This window comes from Calidris pugnax, unplaced genomic scaffold (assembly GCF_001431845.1).
Source record: "Calidris pugnax isolate Ruff unplaced genomic scaffold, ASM143184v1 scaffold13, whole genome shotgun sequence".
Lineage (NCBI taxonomy): Eukaryota > Metazoa > Chordata > Aves > Charadriiformes > Scolopacidae > Calidris > Calidris pugnax.
Window position 1 is genome coordinate 11,814,184 of NW_015090810.1, and position 7,702 is coordinate 11,821,885.

Consider the following 7,702-nt stretch of genomic DNA (forward strand, 5'->3'; position numbering starts at 1 on the left):
GCCTAATCAAGAAATGGAAACATTTCGGTGTTGGGTGGTTAGCCAGTGTAACAAGCATGATCAGCTGCCTTCTGTCTACTTTCTTATTGACTGCTGATGGTGACTGGGATCCCTTGAAGTACTATAAATATTTTAACAAATGGACTGGGTGTGATGAATGCCAGAATAGGAGATGCTAAAATTCATGCTGCACAGACTAGTGACCAGTCAAGATTTCCTTTTGCTTGAAGTTAGACTTTGAGACACCACCTTTGGTAAGGAAACAGTAGCTCAGTCCCAAAGTCTCTTGATTGTTGGCTCTCTGCTAAGCCTGTAAATGAAGATGTAGAATTATTCTGCCTGCATTGACCCTTTGAGATGTGCAAGTATGTTCTCTGACCTGCTGTGAAGCTACCAAAGTCAGTGGGCACTCAGCAGCTATAAAATGGCAAGAGTTGTGTCACTGCTGATTTTTTGTTGCATATCCCGTGTGTGTTTGGTTGGATTTTTTTAAAATAAAAAGTAAAGTGCTTTTTTTTTTAAAAAAAAAAAAAGCAATTTCAATTTCTAAAACATTAGGCTCTTTTGTGCAATTGAATGTTTTATAGCAAATCTGCTGTCACTATTGGAAATGAAACAAGAGTATGCTGGCCCTTCCCTCAATGCTCCAATCTAGCAGCCAAAAGTTTGCTAACCAAATTAACTGTCAACCTAAAAAAAGGACACAAGGCCCAGCAGAGTTTCCTCAGGCTGATGCTAACTTGTTCTGCTGTTCATAAACAAGGACGTGTATTTGCAGCTGGTGGGTCTGAGATCTTAAAAAATGGACGTAACTGTTGCAGAGCTGTTCTCACGCATCTTCACTGAAGTAGCAGGACCATAATCTCGCCCTTTCTGAAGATATGATGACTAAGAATCCATTTGTACCCTTTCAGAAAGGCCTGAGATGGATTTAAACCTGCTGTAATATTATGCCATGTATACGCTGCTATAATTTCAGCTGACAGTTGCTTTTAATTTGCAGAGCAGAAGCAAATTCGATAGTTGCCACCTGTATGATCAAACCTGGAAAGTTATATGTGGTTTCACTCAAACTTGGAGTTCTTCAACTCCCATCTTCCTCTCTGTATAAGTAAGGACATACACTGAACCTCCACAGAGAAAAAGGATGATGTTAGGGAACTGTGCTGGTGCTTTTAATGAAAGAAAATATCATCTGTTCCAAAAACCTGTATGTTTTGATAAAACCTTTGGCTAATCTGCTAAATCTCTCTGTATATACCTGGTAGAAAAGGTGGTAGGATGAGTTGCATGTCCCCCTCTGCGATAAAAGATTCTTGCTGTATAAAAGACAACTGTCAGAAAACAGGAAAACTGGAGGCACCAGTTGAAATCTGATCCTCAAATACACAATTGGTAATGACACTAAACCTTATGTCACTTTTTTTTCTCTGAATGCCTCAGGATTTCTTGCAGCAGCTTTTAATGGTTTTGTTAGTCTTCTGTGCTGAAGACAGGACAATGTCTTTGTTGCAATTGCATCATTTCTCCAAATACTAGGACAATTACTGTGAGAGAAAGTATAAGCACTTACAAGTGGAAAAACATCAAAAAGTTAAAGATTTTACTTATATTTGTGTGCTCTTCAGGGACCAAACCATCCAACTAAAAAGAGAGTAACCACCACCAATGCTTAAGTACTCTGCAACAGATAGAACTGTAATATTTTTAAAGGGTGATTTACCTGGTAGGCAAGAATAAAAACAGTACATATGTTTATTTTATTGCAAATGTAATAGTACTAATTTAACATAATGAGTTTAAATTCCATTGAAAAGGAATCAGTTAGTATAAAAAAGTGATTTAATGAAAGGGCTTTTATGAGATTATTCCAACAGTGGAGGAGTTGTCTTTTTAATAGAACTATATCTAGATGCTAATCCTGTCATTTGTCATTGTTTTGCCAGATGGCTGCTGTGTACCTAAATGCTTCCTTGGTTTTGATTTTTTTGTTTGTTTTTTTTTTTTGGGAGAGGTACTTGTAAATGGAGGATGTCTTCAATGAATCATTCAGTAATATTCTTGGGCATTTAATGTGTTCTTCCATTGATAGAAGCTAGAACTGTGTTCATTTATATAATCTGAAGAATTGTTCTTAATTTTAACACTGCCACTCTGCAGTCATTGCTCTTTACTGCAGTTGACTTCCTTTAGTGGGGAACTAATGGCAGCTACATATTTCTGAAGTCTTTTTAGTGTAAGGTAGTAATCAAACTGACCTTTCAGTTGTTTTGGATTTTCTTCCCATCTTTTTGCAATTGCTAAAATTGGTAATTGCTAAACTTGCTAAATTAGAGAACCAGCTCTGCTTTCATAATGCATTTCTGTTCCGATGTGCTTTTGGTACATGTGATTGAATACAGAGAGCATTTGTGTGGTGGATCGCCTTGTCACAGATAGGTTTGGTGATTTTTTTTCTTTTTTTTTTTTTTTTGCCTTCTCTCTCTCCCTATCTAGCGGGCATGTTTTGATTTGCATTCATCCATCATATATTTAGGTATGGTCTTAATTTTTTTGAAGCCATTGTTGTTGTCATATGCTCAACTACATGGCTATCTGGTGCTAGTGACAAAACACTTAGCAAAAAAAATGTCTGTACAGTATAATAAAGTGTCCTGGTTTGAGACAGAACAGAGCCAATTTTCTTTTTAGTAATTTTACTTTTCAGTTAAGTCTCTTCTAACTAACTGTACTTTCTGAAATTAACAGTGCATTTTTCAGCCAGTGCCTGCTTCTGGCACTGATAAGGCCTGATGTTTGTGGTTAATGCCAAGGAATGGTAGGCAGAGAAGCTCTTGCTTAAACTTATTGCTATAACAATCAAGGTCAACTTTGTTGTGTGCCACTTTGGAGGGCCAGAGGCAGGAGTAAAGGGGTCCCACCTGCGTGGATGAGCAGACAAGACAGGTGACCCAAAACTGACCAACAGGGTATTCCATTCCATTTGTATCGTGCTCAGTATAAAAGCTGAGGGATCAAAGAGGTTACTTGTCTTCTTCAGTGGCCAGCATCTGAGGAGGACTATGTCTGTTCTTCTCCCTTTGATTTTTACCCATGTGTTCCTGAATCCAGTTCCCATTCATCACTGAATCCAGTCTGGGACTTTCCCAGTGCCTGCCAGTGACATGATTATCATCCTGGGAGCTCAATACTGGTTTTAAATATATATATATATATAGTATATATTTCATTTTTTCTTATTGATGTTAGTATCTTTCTTTTATTATTAATATTTCATGAAAGTAGTTTTAGTTTTCTTTTCAACCCATAAGTCTCTCTCCCTTCTCTTCTGGGAAGGGAGAGAGAGGTTAAAGAGAGCATCCGTAGAGTGTTTCGTGGCCAGTGCAGCCTAAACCGTGACGTAGGGATACCATGAGCTGCAATGGATTAATACAGTTTCAGATTAATGATCTAGACAAGTGGTCAAGTTGCATATCTTAAGTATATCTTAATGAGTTACTGTCTGGCAACAGTCATGTGGTAGCCTACCTTGTATTTACAAGGTGTTCCAACCCATTCAAATAATTAGAAGGAGATTTGGGTAAAAGCATTTGCTCTGCCTGTCTGGCATATTACTACAGCTCAGCACATACGCAGTGACTCACTAAATTGTGATAACCCCATCTGAGTTCAAATATAACTGCATTAGAAACTGCACAGATAAAACAGTGTGTCGAGAAATTAAAATGAGAACACACAATGGGTTTTAATCTCTGCTTGTGTGTAGTGGGTTGGAAGGACATCAATATGAGAAGTTAAATTCTATCATTATTTCCTGTCTCTTGCTTCTACCATAAGAATTCAAATCAGAATGGGAATTGGTGGCACCAAGTGAGTTGTGTGTGGTGAGGAAAGATTGATTGTACTGAATATCAAAGCACTGCTTACTCTGTTCTTGCTTCAGATTTTATACCATTTAGGAGTCTTTCTCATGTTGTGCCTCTTTTGAAATATCCTTGAGAAAGGAATAATATTACTACATATAAATGCTATTTCAGTTGTAGAAATGTTTATTATAACGTTGAAAACTATAAGGCTTTTAAACACAAGAAAGAAAGCCGAAATGTGAGTTATTCTTTCTGGGTTTAAGTTGTTTATCTCCTTTTGAAGAGAGAGAAACCTTTTGAAGGGAAATGCACTCATGAGTCAGATAATGTTCGTATATTAGGATGTAGGATTACTTCTGTTCTGCGTACGGACCACTTGGAATGCATGTCAATTTTTTCTCTCCTGAGTCAGTCATGCACAAAGTAAAATTCAGCTGTCTTGATGAAAAAATGCAAGGTAGGGAATAATGTGTAATAGCTAAGTAATGTCCTGTTTATTCACTGAAATACCATAAATCAGTGTAGTCTGCAGGGATTGGAAAGAATTTAACAATATTCTTAAATTCTTAAACAAAAAACCACCACCACCAAACCCCTCAAGCTAAGGCAAGTGCTGAGAGTTCAGTATCATCAGTATTTCCTCCTTACTTCAGTTTAAAAAAAAAACCATTTTACAAGTATGCTGAAAAAAACCCTCTTGATGTTCAGAAAAATCTGGAAATAATAAGTAGAGATAAAAAAAAAAAGATACTTGGAAATATACTGAAAACTTTCAGTATTTGGAAAAATCTGGACATAATGAATAATGTCATTATTCATGATTATCAGTGGTTCTTTATTCGTTGTTATCTCATTTGTTTTATAACACTTTGATTCAGAACTTTCCCATATTTTTTTTCTGTTAGAAATGTGCAGAGAGGTGTCTGTCTGTACCTAGTATAAACATTCAACAAAATTCTTTAAAGAGAGGTAAGATACTCTGAAACTAAATTATTCTATTCCAAGTTTGCTACCTGTATGATGCAGTAAGTAAAAGAATGTTTTTGAGACAAAAGCACTCCTGCCATAGTAATTGTACCAGGTGTTTTGTTCTGATTTTTATACATGTCTGTAAGGATCTTAAAATTTCAGTTTTAATTTTATCATAGAGTAGATTTGCAAGAGTGGAATATTGGTGTGTGAGGGAAGACAGAACTTTGTAACACTAAATGTTATGCTATCCTGAAAAGGCATTTAATAAATAAGTAATGGAATAATATAATTATACATTATATAATTAAATATATAAGATATATAAATATAATATATATTATATATGTAATATATAAATATATATTATATATATAATATAATTACTTAGGAATTCTATTATTTCAAATTTTGCATCTGCTTTCACATGCTCTAGGACATATGGTGAAGACTAAATTGGAAATGCACTGTCTTTGGCAAGTAGTAGAAGTAATTGACATTCTGCTCCTTTTTTTAATCTTAGCATTTCAGCTAAGTATTTTACAGCTTATATACATTCTTAAAAAAAAAACAAAAAAACAAACCAACAATGGCACAAATGTTCTTGAATGGACAAGCCATTAAGTTACTGAACATGATCTGTGTTTTGCTCTGGGACCAGCAGATTTCTGTCTGAATCCTACCTCCTGTTGTGTCTTAAACAGATGATATTCTAGTGTTAACAATCCATTTTCTGCTTCGCTTCTCCCTCCATGGTATCCTGAAGAAGTCAATTACATACATATTTTCAAAGTCCCAAACCCAATCAAAGATTTGCAACATGTTGCAGAAGAAAGATTTATCTGATGTGAAATGATTAGTTGAGCTAATTGGAAATTAGTCATGTGACCATTCTGAAACTGCTGGAAGTGAAGCTTGAGGTCAGGATAGCATAATAAATCTAGAAAGGTGTGGGATTGGGGATGAGTGACATAGTAGTTCTTTGTTTCCCACAGATAATTTTATGTACACAGACTTTGATATGTACAAAGCATGGGCAGAAGGTAGTTATTTTGGTCTTCAGTTTTCACTATTTTTTTTTCTGTCTAGGAATTTGTGGAGCACAAGGATTTTTGCCCAATTTACTTAGTATTCCTAACAGATCAAAGCTCAAGTATTGGGCTCTGGTTTTAAGCAGCTGGTGACCTCTACATGTCTGTGGGTTTAAGATAGTCTTTCAAATGGAAGCACTAGTGAACCTCTCTATTGTTGAACAGTACATGAGAAAATTTCCATTAAAAGCCAGCCTGCAACAGTAGGTTCTTCCTCAAAAACATGAATTCAAAAATTTATCCATTGCCAATGAGTATATTTGTACATTGAGAATGATCTCAATAACCAGCCCAAACTGGAAAAAACCCAGTGCCACAAAGTTTATCGCTTTTGAGACGTGAGACTTTTTTCCTGGCATCTCCTTGCACTGACTGTTTGTGACTACAGTGCAATCTCTGATGTACTAGGGGCCTTCCACTTCTACACTTATTTGTAGAATTTTAATTTACTGTCACAGAGCACGCTCTGAGACTCTTCTGCTGTGCCTTGCTCCCTCATGTTGCACCTGCAGTGATTTTGTGCAAATTGTGTACAGTAATATTTCAGTGCAAAGAGGAAGATGCCTGCAAATTTTAAAGTCCAAAGAGAGGCCCATCTGCAAGTCAGACTGCACATCCATATTTGTGTTCATGGGACATTTATTCCAGGATTTATTAAAATTGGAGTTTCAGTCGGTGCTTTAGCTCAGCTCTTTATGTTGTTTCCTACTAATTCAGCAGTAAGGATTTCCAGTGTAGATGTCCTTTATGATCTCATATGTCTCTGAGAGCTGAAATGAATTATCTAGCAGTGAAACTGGGCAGAATTACATTCAGTAAGAGGAAGAAGATTTAAATTTTCTGGTATGTGTTGATTGTTTCGCCTTGACTATTAAAAATCTGATCTAAGCAGATTATTGGTTTCCAACTAATCCTTGGGTATTAGCATAAAACCAGTCTTGATTCTCACTTTTTTTGCCAGAATTTTTATAGAAACTAATTCTCAGGTGTTAGCAGACTATCCCAAATTTATGACTGCTTGATCCAACTGAAAATAATGCACACCATTTGAATGTTGTAGCAACTACTTGTTCCTTGCAAGAGTCTTCTCTGAAAAAGTAATTTCTTCTCTTTTAGAGAGAACAATAATGGAAGTTGATTTACCACTTTTGTCCTGTGCTAATAATTTTTGCTGAGTTTTCATTACATTTATGTTCCCATAGTGTAGAAACACTCACTGAGGAGAGTGTATCTGTGTATGAAACCTTATTTATAATTCAGGGTAACTGTAATGTATTTTCTAGCTGTGAATAGCTTGCTACTTCCTTTAAATCTGCAATTTGAATCTTTTTCTAAGGACTGAATTTTTCTAAAGTTGTTTTTCAAGACAATTTTTTTTTTTCAGAGACAATTTTAAGACACTGGATATCTCTCTCTCTTGGCCACCCCCATCCAGACAGGGCACTTTCTCATTTTATTCCTTTTACTGATTTTTTTCCTAGCCATATGGAAGCACCCCCCAGCTTTTACTAACCTTGGTGTGCATTTGACATTCCAGGCAGCTTCTGTGTAGAGCAATCTCATTCCTTTCATTTCCTTTTCTCGTTTCAATGTGATATATAAAATAACACACTTTAACTTGCACCCAAAGTCTTGTCGATAGAGAATGGCCCGTGACAGTTCACTCTGTTTTTCACATGGGTAGCAGCTGGCATCTGTGCAAGGTCACAAGCAAGGGTGCTTCTCCACAAGGCACCAAAATAGCTGTTTGTCTGTCTGTCCTTGTAATCTATTTTC